This window comes from Enhydra lutris, unplaced genomic scaffold (assembly GCF_002288905.1).
Source record: "Enhydra lutris kenyoni isolate GAN:26980312 unplaced genomic scaffold, ASM228890v2 scaffoldscaffold33, whole genome shotgun sequence".
Lineage (NCBI taxonomy): Eukaryota > Metazoa > Chordata > Mammalia > Carnivora > Mustelidae > Enhydra > Enhydra lutris.
Genome location: NW_019154117.1, coordinates 1,112,744 through 1,127,269, shown reverse-complemented (window position 1 = coordinate 1,127,269; position 14,526 = coordinate 1,112,744).

Sequence of the window (14,526 nt, the reverse complement as noted above, 5' to 3'; positions counted from 1 at the left end):
CTCTCAAACTCTTCGCATGTTCAGCACGACCAGCGGAGCCTCACCCCAGGTTTTCCAAGTCAGTGGGCTGGGGTTCCACAGCATGCAATTCTAACAGGATCCCTGGTCGTGCTAAGACTGTTTCAAGCAGGGACCCCCTGAGCTTGGCCATCTAGGTAATGCAGAGACTGATAACAGTTGGTGATGCGTTCGGGTCAGAGAAACATGCATACTTCTATTTTCTAAAGCAAATTGAAACCAGGTTAGTCGGTCCAGCATCCCTCAGTTAGAGGAAGCCTTGTCCTTCTCCCAGAATCACACGTGAGCCCCCAGGACCTTTTGGGAGGCTGTAAAAGGAGCTTCTTCAGCTATGGTCCCACTTTGCACTCTGCACCTAAGACTTGGCTAACCCTCTCTCTGGGTGGACCACTCTCCCCTTGCCCCCCAAAACAATGCAGGACTTGAGGGGCAGAAGACTCTTTCTGCAAAGAACCTTCCTGCAGTAGGTGCTAGCCATGCCAGGTTCCCAGAGGGTGGGTGCAGGGCGCCTGCTGAACCCCCGCCTCACTGTCGCCCTCTGCTGGTCACCTTTGTGCATTACACAAACTGCCCAAGGGGCCACACCCCCTGGCTCCTTCCCCCAGGCCAGCGTGGCTCCATTTAGGACCTGATGTCACAGGTCCACAGAGGCAGAGCCAAAGCCCAACACTGGGGCAGGAGCCAGGGGGATAAGGCAGGAGACACTCTGGTTGGCTGCTGGGCAAGCACACACCTTGGGACTGTGCTCCTTCCGTGTGTCACTGGCTCACTTTCCTCCTGTTGTCTCTGACACACCGGTCTGGGCCGCCGCAGTGTGGGCAGCCACTGGGAAGGTAACGGGCATGTGCATCTCAGCCCCACCCAGACTCAGAAACTGAAGGTGGGGGGCTGCAGCACGTGCTTACCAAACAAGCCGGGGGTCCTGGTGCCACGTGGTAGAGTTTGAAACCTACGGCACTAACGTATGCTCTTCAGTCTATTTTTAACAAATGCCATGTCAACCGATCTCCTTAGAAATTGTAGAAAGGGCACCGCCTGGATGGAATGTGCTAGCACAGCGCCCTCCGCCCCTGATGTTTCTGATCCTTCAGGGAGTCTCCCAGGGTCACAGCCCCCACACCCCCGTCCATGCAGCTGTCCTTTCTAAGGGCTTACCACGTAAGGGTGGGGTGCAGGACACCGCCGCTGGGAGGACACCGTGTCTCCCAGCGGCCGTGCCAGTGGTCAGGACGTCCACGTGCAGACCTGGCCCTCTCCAATCCAGACTTCCTCCCATGAAGCCTGATCCCTGGGCGGGCCAGACCTTACATACTAAGTCCTTAGCCCTGCAGTGTAAAAAGCCTTGTACATCTACTCCGAGAAAGGGAAGCCTGGGGCCCAGAAAATAAAGTCTTCCCACAAAAGGCAAGAAGAAAATGAAGTTTTCTTTTGATTTTTGTCAGTGAGTTCACTGGCCCTGACACTGGGTTGGCCCTTCAGAGAGATGTCCCACATCCAGAACTTCTGTGGGATTAGTCATCACAGGCTGTCCTCCTCCAGGCCCTTTCTGAGGCCATTCCCAGGAAGGGAGTCAGCTGAGAGCCTTCAGGAGCAAGACGCCGAACATGGGAGCACCAGGCTTCAGTCCTGGACGGTGGCTATTGTTGTGCACTGCAACAGTACCTCAGCATCCAGGGATGATGTCCAGAGATGGGCATCCCCTCTCTGTGAGTGAAGAATCTCGAAGGCAGGTCTTTTTTTACAGAGGGTGAGGCTCCTTCGTTATTCCCTTGGTTTTCACCTTGGTTCTCTATATTTCATCATCCCTTTAGGCTCTACCCAGCTGTCCTGGGTGCTTTTAAGTCTAAGGAGGCTTTGCCTCTGTTCTTCCTCCCACCCCCGGTGCTGCTATGACAAGGCCCAGGCATCATGCTTCCTATCTGTTCTTAATCTTTTCAGCCTCCCGAGGCCACACAGATGCCAAAGCTGACATCTGTTCCCTGTAATCTCGAGAGTTTCTCATCCCTGCCTTATCTAAGGTTGACCTCGTTCTCTGGGTCTCCTGAAATATTAGTGAACACACACAGATGAGGACAGCCATGAAATGCAGCTCTGTGCTCTTAACCTGCTCTGCCTGTCCCTAGATGCAGCCCGCCAACACCCATGCTCTCCCTCCCCCCCAAACCCTCCACCGCCTCTGTTGAGACGCCTGCGTCTTACTCATCAAGCTTCCCTGCATTCCAAACTTCTTTGTAGAAGCTGGCCAGCCTTTGGCCTCCGGAAGCCCTGACTGTGGACCCGCCCCCGCATCTCCTGCAGCCTCTCAAGCAGAGATGGTCTCTCCTTCCGTGCTCCGCTAGGTCCGTAATCTCAGAGCAGTGTCTCCCAAGCCGTAGCTTTGGACCTGCAGAATACCACCTCCTTCTGGACTGTACCGGCCTTTTCCCTTCGTCTTGCTGTCCTTTGGGTCACCTGTCATCCTTTGGGTCTAGTGGGCTTCCTCTCCGTGTGGATCCAGGGCCATCCGGTCACCCCACTCTCTGCTCTCTTATGTCCCTGGTCTCCTTGTCTCCAGTGACTTTCTTCTCTCCCACATCCTGCCCACAGGGCGTGGTGGTGAATTGCAGGACAACAGGAAACTGGCTTCCAGCGCGCCCCCTTCTGCCATGGTCAGCCCTACCTCCTCCTCGGGAGGCCACGTCCTGCCCTGTGCTCAGGGTCACCTTCCTTGTGTCACCTTCCTTGTACGTGTCTGCCTTTCCCCTGTGGTCACTGCTCCCTTTTCTACCCACAGAACATGTAGAGAAACAGGTTTACTGTCCCCCTCACTATTGTCCTCTCTGAAGAACTGAAAAGACTGAAGACGGCCCTGATGAGCCTGAGCCACTCCTCTCATCGCTAGTCACGATTTCCAATCTGCTCTGCCAGCAGCCAGGAGGAGCGGAGCCGGCAGACCCTGGACTGGCATCCCAGAGCTGTTAGACTCTAGCCCAGGTTTGATGTTGGCTCACAAGGCACTCCAGCTTCCTCTCCTACCCTCTTCCTCTGCTCTCAGGGCTCAGCATAATTGGCCTCCTTCCAGTTCCCCAAATGCTTCGAGGCCTTCCTCCCATCAAGGCTGCTGCTTCTGCTTTCATGGGCTCTGCTGGCTCATCAGGCCCAGGCCATTCCACTCAAACCCACGGCTAAATGTGCTCTCCAAGGAGGCCTTCCTGGCCACCCGATTTAAACTTGCAGCACCTGCTAAGTGTTGAATTGTGCCCTCCCCCCAAAATACAAGTGACATACTAGCTACTAATAACCCAAAATGTGACCTTACTTGGAAATGGGTTCATTGCAGAAATAGTTAAGTTAAGATGAGCTCGTACTGGAGGAGGGTAGGCGTTTACTTCCATTTGACTCGTGTTCTTCAAGGAGAGGAGGTGCACAGGGAGAGGACAGCTGTGGGGCAATGAAGCCAGAGACAGGAGTGACACATCCACATCCAAGGGATGCCAAGAATTTCTAGCAAATGCCAGAAGCAAGACAACTCCGCCGGGTTTCAAAGGGAGCCTGGTCCTGACAACGGCATGAAGCCCCCAGACCTTTGCGTCCCAGTTTCCAGAATTCTAGCCTCTGGAGCTGGGAGGCAACAGATTTCTGTTTCTTGGTCCCTCGGTCCGGAGCACTTGGTTATGGTAAACTCTGACACCTCCCATCACCGAGCCCCCAGATCCCACTTTCTCCACAGCCTAGAGCAGAATGAGTCTCCACGTTGTTTTCATTAGCTCTCTTATACTCATCCATCTCCCCTTCCCCCTTAGCTCGTAAGCAAGACGAAGGAGGGCAGCATGCACGCCTCATTCATCGCCGTCCCAGTACCTCAGGCCGAAACAGACTTGAGTGGGCAAGTGCGGAAATGCCCCCTCGCCGCACCCACATTCTGAACCAGAGAGGAGGATACATGAGTTCACAGACTCAAGCAAGATGGCAAACTGGGGAGCCCCAGGCCCTTGTTCCGCTCAGAAACACCAAGCAAACGACAACAGTCTGAGAGAAATATCTCCGTGAGAGCTCCGGAAACCAGTCAAGGATCTGTGGCGACCCAGTGAACGGCCAATCAAGAAAATGCCACACTAAAAACAGCAGGAATTGTTGTTTCAATCACCCTGACCCCAGCTCCTCTGAGCAGGCTGCGGTCCAGAGGAGGCCACCCAGTTCCTAGTAGCTCCCCTGCGACAGAAGGGTGAGCGTTATTTGGTGGTTGTGTTCTCAACTGTCGGCAGGCTGCCTGAAGGACAAGGCTTCTGTCTGGCCTGACTCATACAGGAATTATGGTGAAAGGGTTCAGAACACCCCAAAAAAGCCACTTTGGCATAGGGATTATTTTGAACTGAAGGCAATGAAGAACTAGAAAACTCAAGAAAACATATTTGCCTGCCCCTTACCTGCCTAAAGTAAGGTCTAAACTTCCCCTTTTTGCAAAGAAAATCTATAAAGGAAATTCCCATGAAAAAAAGAGCCTGTACCAGGAAGAGAGCTATTCTCAGAGATAATTCTTTTTCCTGAGAGAGTCTTATCCGCATAAAAGTGCAACATTCATTACTTACATTTTCTTCCCTCACATTCCCATAACTTCCCTCTCTTAACTCCCACCTAGACACTCCAAACCCCTGCCTTCCCTAATCTTAGATAGAGAAGTCTCAGTCATCTGGCTTCCATGTCAAATTTCATATTTTTGTGAAACTCCTATGCACACATGCATAATGAAAACTTTTTTTTCCCTCCATGAATTTAGCTTCTTTCCATGTAATACTCAGACCAGCTGCAGAACATAGAAAGGTAGAAGGAAAATTTCATCCCCTACAGCAACAGAGTTCATACATCAGGTCTGAGGATGCTGAAATTCATGACAGGTGTCACAGCACCTGGAAACTGCAGGGAGACTACAGATACTGAGTGCCTGGGAGCTGAGATCAGAGGCAGAGGAACATGGTAGAACATCTATGGCCTTGGGGGAAAGCTGGGGTAAATCTCTCAGGGAAATTGGGGCATTTAAAAGCAGTCAGGCATAGGGCAGACTCAGGAAACAGCACACGCACGGTCCCAGGAAAGACCCGAGAAGGTGTTAAGCCTACGCCAGGCTAATTAGTAAAGGCCTTATGCTTTACATAGCCAGTTTGCAAAGAGTGGGAACGATAGCTATTTTTCTCAAATGCTCAATTTTCAACAAAACTTCACAAAGCATAAAAGATGGACCATTTAGAGAACTGAAATAAATCTCCAGACATAGACTCTAAAGAAATAAGGCTTCAGATTTACTAGACAAAGACTTTTAAACTATTGCCTTGTAATACTTGCAGAACTAAAGCACAACATGGACAAAGAATTAAAGAATTAAAGGAAATCACAAAAACTACATATGAACAAAATGAGATCAAAATTATAAAATTTTGACCAAAGAGATCAAAATTATAAAAAGAACCAAACAAACTCTGGACCTGAAAAATACAATTACAAAATGGAAAGCTCATGACAGAGCTTCAACTACAGACTCAAACAGACAAAAGAAAGAATTAGCAAACCTGAAGAGATGTCATCGTAAGTTAACGAGATCGAGGAGTAAAAAGAAAAAAATGGAAAGCGAACAGAGCCTACGGAAGCCAGGAAGCACCGTGAAGCAGATTAATATATTCATGAGAGAAGTCCCAGATGGAGCAAGGACAGAAAGGGGCAGAGAGATTATTCGAAGAAATAATGACAACGATTTCCCAAATTTGAGAAAATACATGAATATATAAATACAAGAAGCAAAACAAACTCTAAGTAAAATAAATCCAGAGACTCACACTGAGACAAATTATAATTCTATGAGGTCAACATTCCCCTGATAATTCAACATAGCAAAGGCCAGACACAGAAAGCCCACAGCTAACATCATTCTTAATGGGGGAAAGACTGGAAGATTTTCCTCTAAGATCAGAAAAAGGATACCAGCTTTGATGACTTCTATCAATATAGTACTGGAAGTCCTGTCCAGAGCAATCAGGCAAGAGAATGAAATCAAACACAAATTTGAAAGGGAGAAATAAAATTGTTTCTTTTTACAGAAAATATGATCTTATCTATAAAAACAAAATAAAACTAAAAATTACACACACACACACACACACACACACACACAGAAACAAAACCTGTTAGAATTAATAAATGACTTCAGCCAAGGTGCCTGGCTGGCTTGGTCAGTAGAGCATGCTACTTTTGGTCTCAGGATTGTGAGTTCAAACCCCACGCTGGGAATGAAGCTTGCTTGTAAAGAATATAAATAAGCAAATAAATAAATGAAATGAATTCAGCAAAGTTCAGGGTCAAAATCAATACACAAAGTTACATTTTCTATACTTCAGCTAAAAAAATTCAGTTGCATTTTTATACACTAAGGATGAAAAGTCTATAAAGGAAAATTAAGGAATAGACCATTCTATTTAGAATTTGTTCATATGAAAGAACAAAATATTTATGAATAAACTTAACCAAAAAGGCAAGGCTTATGCCCTGAAAACTATGAACCATTGCTGCAGAAATTTTTAAAGACACAAATAAATGAAATGGTCATGGTTGGATGAATGAATATTATAAGATGTTGATACTAACCCAAAGGAATCCACTGCTTCAGTACAGTTCTTTTCAAAATACAATGTTTTTGCAGATATAAAAATCTTCCTAAAATTTGTATGGATCTCAAGTTTCCCTGAATAAGCAGAACAACCTAAAAAAAAAAGAAAAGAAAAAAAAAAAGAACAGAGTTGGAGGTCTCACATTTCGCAATTGCAAAACTTATTCCAAAAGCTACCACAATCAAAAGAATGTAGCACTGCCATAAAGATAGACACATGGGCTAAGAGAATGGAATAGACCTCAGAGGTGTGGTCAAATGATTTTAAACAAAAGTACCAAGATCACGCATTGGGGAAATGAGAGTCTTTATAATAAATAGTGTTGGAGAAACTAGACATCCAAATGCAGAGGTATGAAGTCTGAACCTTAACTTACACCATATGTAAGAATCAACTCTAAATGGATCAAAAATCTAAACAGAATATCTAAAAAAATAAATAAAACCCTTAGAAGAAAATATAGAGAAAACTGTCATGACATTGGACTTACCAATGACACCAACAGATATGACATCAAAAGCACAGGAAAGCTGATTGCGTCAGAATTAAAAATCTCTGTGCATCAAAGGACACAATCAACATAGTAAAAATCCAGCCTATCGAATGGAAGAAAATATTTCCAAACCATATACCTGATAAGGGGTTACTATCTAAAATATAAGGAACTCCTACAAATCAAAAACAACAACAAAACAACCTAACTGAGAAATGGGCCAAGGATTTGAATAACCACCTATTATACAAAGGGCCAGGATCCCCATGAAAAGATGTTCAACATCCCTAGTCATTAGGGAAATGCAGATCAAACCACAGAGAGATATGACCTCACACCTGTTAACATGGCTAGGAGCAGAAGTAACAAGTGTTAGTGAAAATGTGGGCAAGTGTTTGTGGGAACCCATAGCAGCTCCTACAGAAAATAGTATTATAGATCCTCAAAAAAATTAAAAACAGCATTATTACATGCTCTCTCAATTCCACCTCCGGATATATGCCCAAAGTATTTGAAGGCAGGGACGCAAACAGATACTTGTACACTGACGTTCACACCAGCGTTATTCACAGTAGCCAAAGGTAGAAGAATGCAAATATCCATGACAAATAAATGAATAAACAAGGCACGATATATACATGCAATGGAGTGTTGTGCGTCCTTGAAAAGGAAGGGGGTTCCATGCTACGGCATGAAAGAACTTTGAGAACATTATGCTAAGTGAAGCAAGTCAGACACAGAAGCATATGTGGCACGATCCCAGTTATTTGAGGTACCGGAAGTGAGTCAAATTCAGAGATGGGGGAGGGGCATCACCAACATGGTGGCCCAGGACATTGCCAATTACAGTGCCTCTCCAGAGACCAGCTAGCCACCAGGCAAGACTGTGAACATTTCAGAAGCTGCGGCTAAGGCTGAAGCTTCCCTCTGGAAAACAGAGACCAAGACAAACCTCGTAGAAGGGGGAGAAATAGCCACTCTCTGACCGCAACGCTCCTCCCCTGGGTTGGCCCAGGGACAGATGGAGAGCGCTCCCCTGGCCTCTGGTTTCTCCAACGGGAAAAAGAGAACCCATGTCCATTTGGCTTCCCCAGAATTATGGGCTTCTTCCTGGAGGCTCCCTGGGGTCTCACCTCACGAGGATCACCGGGGGAATGTGCCAAGTTCAAGCATTAGGATCAGACAGCGGCAGCAGGGAGATCGAGTTATGGAAATCCGTGCTCAGATCTTGGGGGACCACATGTTGTGGCTTTCAGCAGTGACTGATCAGGGACCCCAGCACCTGCAGAGGGCCTGGCTGGCAGTTCTGCTTGATTTGAACCCTCAGCCAATGGCCCGTCCTGGCATGAAGTCCATCCTCCAGCCCTGTCCAGGCAGGGGGCCAATTTGCACTCCCCCTCAACCTTGGAGGATAGCCTTCTGTCTCGCCCTTTTGGGAAACATGGCCACAGAACTGTGGCAGCTGCACCACAGCCCCCCGCCAACCCACCTGGGCCACAAGCACAGCCCAACCAACCTCCCTGCTGCTCCAAGGCCGCCCTTCCAGGGAGAAGAGTCAGAGATACCCAACAGCCCCAGGAGTCCATCCTAGGGCCCACCTAGCGGGGAACAGCCCAGCTCTGAAGCATATAGTCTGGACCCACATCACCAGGGGATTGGAAGAGCGACCCTGAGCAGCCTCCAATCCCAGCCCACGGAAGCACCAACAGAGCCCAGCCAAGAACCTGTGTGAATCTGGGCTCTCAGAATTGAAACCTTTGGTTGTGCGCAAGATTAGGAATAGTGAAGGAAAGATGCTTCTGGAGCTGGGGGAGAAGCGTGGATTCATTTCTCGATACCATTCTTTCCCATGTGGTTTCCGGGGAAGTTATAGGTGCGCTCCGATGACCGCCGGGTTCCATGGAGGTGTCTGCTCAGGTCCCACTAGTCCTGGAGACAGAGAGGTTGAGCCAGTTGGGTCTGGGATGGGGACTAGACCCCACTGATGTGTGACTTCTTGTCCTGGCCTTGTCCCTGCTGGCTTCCACGGGTGCCGGCTTCGCTCGGCAAGCCCGGGTTGCTGACCGTCGACAGCACCCCACTCTCCTGGAGGCCCCCTGGGACTTGGTGGGGACTTTCTGAGGACCCACTGCTTGAGCCCCTCAGGCTTTGGGTAACTTCCCTGGGCCTGAGAACCCTCATTTAGGGCAAGGCGGCAGCTCCTATAGGCTGATCTTAGAAATGGTCTCCTTGAAAACAATCCTTTGATTATATGTGGATCTTTATTTCTGGGTGCCATGTGCCTTCACGGCAGCGAAAAGATAGCTAGAAGGTGTCCTTTGCTGCCCATGAGTAAGGAGAACACATAATTTATCATCAAACTGGGACACTTCTGAGGCTGAAAAAGAGTGATATTAACAAGAGGACAGGAGGGGAAACCCAGAAATGTCCTGGGGAAACTCGGATCTACTTACGATGATTTTAAGATCAACATTAGCATGAATTTTAGATGTTCTGCCCCGGTCCCTCATATCTGGTAGGATTCAGGCCCCGTCCTTCCAGGAGGGCGGTGCTTCAGCTGGGAGGTGTTTGAACACCTGTCTTGCGTGAAGGCCAAGTGACTTGATAACGGGACGACTCTGAGCTGTAAATTGAAAATGGAACTCGTTTAGTTCTTAGGTACCCACTTACGCCTTCGCTCACGTTTTTTTAAGTTCACATTTTGTACAATGTTTGCAAATAACAGACTCGTAGAAAGCCCGAGCTGGAAGAGGCCCCAGAAGGTCAATTAATTATTCGAGCCCCTTCTTTTGCGCACGAGGCTCTCCTGTGAGAACTTTGACAAGCGGCTGTGATCTTTCAGAAGCAGCTTCTTGAGGGTGTCTGTGCACAGTTTGGACGGGGGGCCGGCATGTCTGGGGGCACCCAGCCCCAGGACCGCACTCCCCGGGTGGGGGAGGGCGCAGTGAGGGACACGGGTGCGAGTGGGGGCCCATGCACTCCCTGAGCCAAAATCCACCGGGTGGGACCCAAAAGAATTTCTCGCTCTCAGCGTGAACCTGGAAGCCTAGAGGGGGTTATTTTTCAAGGTAGGAGGCCGAAACATGTTTTATTTAATAGTTTGTCGGCTTGATTTATTTCTTTTAAATATTTAAGTGCAAAGATACGCCCGGTGGGCCTCTGTGCTCTGGCCCATTGTGTGCAAACATTAGGACAGTCTGTCTTGAGTTGGGGGGCCCTCGACCCCCCACGGGGACAGCTCATTCCATTTCTGGACACAGCTGACCGTTAAAAGGATTTTTTTTTAAACTAACGCCAAAATTTGTATCTTTCTTAACATCCGCTCTCTGTATCCTCACCCTATTTCTATAAAATTCTTCAATAATTCAAATTTCTCCTAACTTAGAACAGCTTCCCTGGCTTCTCTCAAACTGACATTGATTTACTGTCAGAAGTGTTCCTGGGGTTCTGGTTAGAAGGAAATAGAAGGAAAAGCTACAAGGCCTGTGAGGAGTTACGTGGAGTCTTGCGGAGCTATAGGTCACTACAAATTTATAAACTTAATTTGCTCAGTGAGTTCCATATGAATACAGGTATGGGATTTTACAAAGAGAGGAAAAGTCCAGAGAAATTGGGTGATGTTCATAAGGTCCCCAAACTCTCAGTGGATGGAGCGGGTCCTCAGCTTGGCTCTTCTTAGTAACTAGTTCTTTGGCCCCACAAAGTTTTGAGACAGAAAGAAAGGGATTTTGAACTGCACAAGCTGCCTTTTCATCATGAAAGGCTGAATTTGGATTTTCTCGTAAGCTCTGAGGAGGAAAGAAGTCAGGGTGTGATATAAGGGAGGCTTGGCGCCTCAAGTAGAAATCTCTGATCTGGGCGGTGGGCGGTGAGGAAGGGGAGGTGAGGACAGACAGACAGGAACAGGTGCAAACGGCCAGATGGTCTATGGCTCCAAGCAGCGCCTCTGCACGGGGTGCGGGTGGGAGATGGGGGCCTCCAGGGCTCCTGGGTTCGGGAGCGCTGGCTCTGCACGCCCACTCTGCCCTTGGCCGCGTTCAGCTGCCTTGACGGCAGTGTGGCAACGGGGGACGGGACGCATGCTATGAAGAGGCGGCAGAGGGTTTTGGGGTGACTGCCAAGAGTGGAGAGGAACCCAGGCCTCAGAGAGACTACTCTCGAGGTAGCTCCAGCAGGCTCCTTAGCAAGGATGAATGCAAGTGCAAAAGATCCACGAGGTATAGGAAGACACCTTAGGGATTCTGGAGAGTTCTGCAGCCTGAGCACAGCTCCATTCCGCATCCCACCCCCAGTTTCAGAAAGTCGTTCAACATGGGGGCTGGCGTGCTGGCAGCACAGGGCCCTGGAGCCCTGAACTCTCCCGCATCCACGGGAGAGAGCTGGGGAGGGCTTCGTTCTCTCTGGTAGCAAGGGAGAGCTGGGGGGCTGCAGAGACGGGACACGCCCCGACCACAGAGGGGGGCGTCCACCTGCAGGCTGTCCCCGGAAAGCCAGTGGCACTGCATCGGTCCCTACAGCCCAGCCCCAGGGCACATCCTGCGGGAGGGAGCGCAGCCCGTTCGGCCCAACAGGACTGCACACTCGTGCCCGCCGGTTCTGCTGGGCGGAAGCTGCGGCCGGTCCAGCCCTCCATACAAACCCCAAGTCCTCCCCTGGCCCTTGCTCCCAGTCCGCTCTCACCCACCCTTGCTCCTCGTGGGAAACCTCTTTCCAGTGACGCCCCCGCTGGCCGCTGTGGACTGTGCACTCTTCGTCTGCCCGCCTCTCAAATCCTGGCCTCGCCCTGAGGCTCGCCCCTGGGATTCCTGGGACCACCCACAGGGCTGATCCCGTCAAGGCATCTTGCCTGCTTTCCAGCGTCCGCAGAAGGCTGACCTCCCGCCCTCCTCCGGCTCACACCTGCCTCACTGCCCCCGTGACAGCCTCCAGAGGCTTGTCTTCCCCGAGCGCCGGCTGACCGCACCTTCCCTGGGCGAGCGCGCCTCCCCTCACAGCGCGCAATGCCTCGTGTGCCCTGATGCCGTGAACACCCCAGTCCTGACCACTTGCCGGGCGCCAGGCTTGGACACTCACTGTCCTCGTGGCCTCTCCGGTTCCACCTGTCATTATCACCGTGAAACAAACCAGTCCACACTCGGGGGCACCAAACGTGCACCCCTATAGCGTGCCATGGACCCTGGGGCTCAGACTTCACATGAACCCGAAGGCAACTTGTCGGCTGTGTGACCTCCGGGCCTAAGCTGGGGCGAGCCGGCGGCTCATGGCCTGGAGTCTGGGCCGGGACCCTGGATGCTGATGGTGTCTCTATGTGACTCCGGCTTCTCAGAAGTTGCTCCAAGCGGGGGAACCCCAAGGAGGAAGCTGCTTAAGGGTGAGTTTTCCGAGATGGCCAGGCCAAGGTTTCCTGGCCTTCTGTGGCCTGGCTTCAGAAGTCACCCAGTGTCACTTGTACCAGATTCTAACGATAGAACCGACCCCAAACCCACCTGACTCCAGGCAAGGGGACACAGGTCCCACCTCTGTCTGTGGGAGCGGGTGAAGAACTTCCAGGTACTTTGTAAATCCTTTCTCATCATGGCATGGCTGGGCAGCTCAATCGGTTAAGCAGCTGCCTTTGGCTCAGGTCATGATGCCCGGGTCCTGGGATCGAGTCCTGCGTCGGGCTCCCTGCTCAGCAGAGAGCCCGCTTCTCTCTCCCTCTGTCTGCCACTCTGCTTACTTGTGCTCTTTCTCTATCTTTCTGTCAAATAAATAAATAAAATCTTTAAAAAATAAAATAAAAAAATAAATACTGTCTCATCATGTTTCCACCTCTGCTCACCCTTTACTGTCCATCCACCCCATGGTGGCCTTTCAAAGGCATAAGTGAGGGACTCCAGGAATCCGCTCCCTCCACTCCCACCTCGGGCTGCCATCCCCCCGGCCACATTTGCCCCGTCTGCCTCCTAGTGTGCCAGGAGGAACACACTACTCCCTTCGTGTGGAAGGCCTGGCCCCGGATCTCCGCTCCCTTCCTTCTCCTCGCTCAACACCTGTCTCAGAGTCACCTCCTCACACACTCCGTCCCTCCTGCAAACCTCCTACTGTCGCACGCATGTCTCCTCGCGGTGTCTCCTGGCTTCCCCAGCTAGAACGGAAAGGGGGTTCTGGTGGTAGACCTGGGAGGCTATGGGCTGGACGCTGTGGGCACAGAGGATAGAGACGAGGAACAAGGGTCCAAGTGGGGCTATGACAGTGGGGCTATGACAGGGCATGGCTTGGGCTGAGAAGGAGCTGGAGCACCCCTACCCAGGCCGCAGGGGCGTTGGCGTACAGTTCTAGAACCCTGGGCTGCCTCCACACCAGCAGGCTGTCCTGGCGAACAGAAACAGCCCCATGTTTATAGCTCCAGGAGGGCTTGTCACGAGGGACTGGCTCGCGTGGTCCTGGAGCTTGAGGTCCCACCATCCACAACCCGGGGAGGCCGGGGGTGTAGGTCCAGTCCCAACCCCGAGGCCTGAGACCCAGAGACGGTGGTGGCGTAAGTCCCACGCTGGATCCGAAAGTTCAAGAACCCAGAGCACCCATGCTCAAGGGCAGGAGAAGAGGCTCCCACCCAAGCAGAGGGCAAATTCGTCTTGAGGAGTGGGGAAGGCCTTTGCTGTTCCTTTCATGACATAGTCAGAAATCACTATCGGTACACAAAAGTTGGAGCAAGGCAAGTATGAGGAAGAAAGTTACACTTTTCTGGAATTTCTCTACCCCAGGACAACTGGCATTCATGTAATTTATATCCTGAGTTTACACACACACACACACACACAGACACACACACACACACACACACACAGACACACACACACACACACGTGTATATATACACACACATGTATATGTATGTGTGCATGCATGTATACATATGTATGTGCCTATCTACATATATGTGCATATTTGTATATATAAATTTATACTCTATATTCAATGTATTTATATATATACTTATGCTATATATTTATAGTGTTTTACACTATATATTCACATATTTATCACATAGTATATATAACATATATTTGTACTATATACACTATATACTTATGCTACACATTTATATTCTGGTTATACTATGTATTTATATATCCATGCATAGTATATATGCTGTATTTCATACTCTACATACTATACATTTATGATACATGTAACAACAAATGAAAAGAGTTTATACTTCCAAATAACATGTCACTTATATTGTTTGGAAACATGCAGGTTAATTTTTTTTACTCGCTTATCATATCTTCCCTCCCTCTTGCCCCTTCCCTGAACCGGCACTGAATTAATGACCTGCTAAGTATCCTCTCCTGACTTTCTCTGCCCACATGGTTATGTGCTAATGAGGATGTGTGG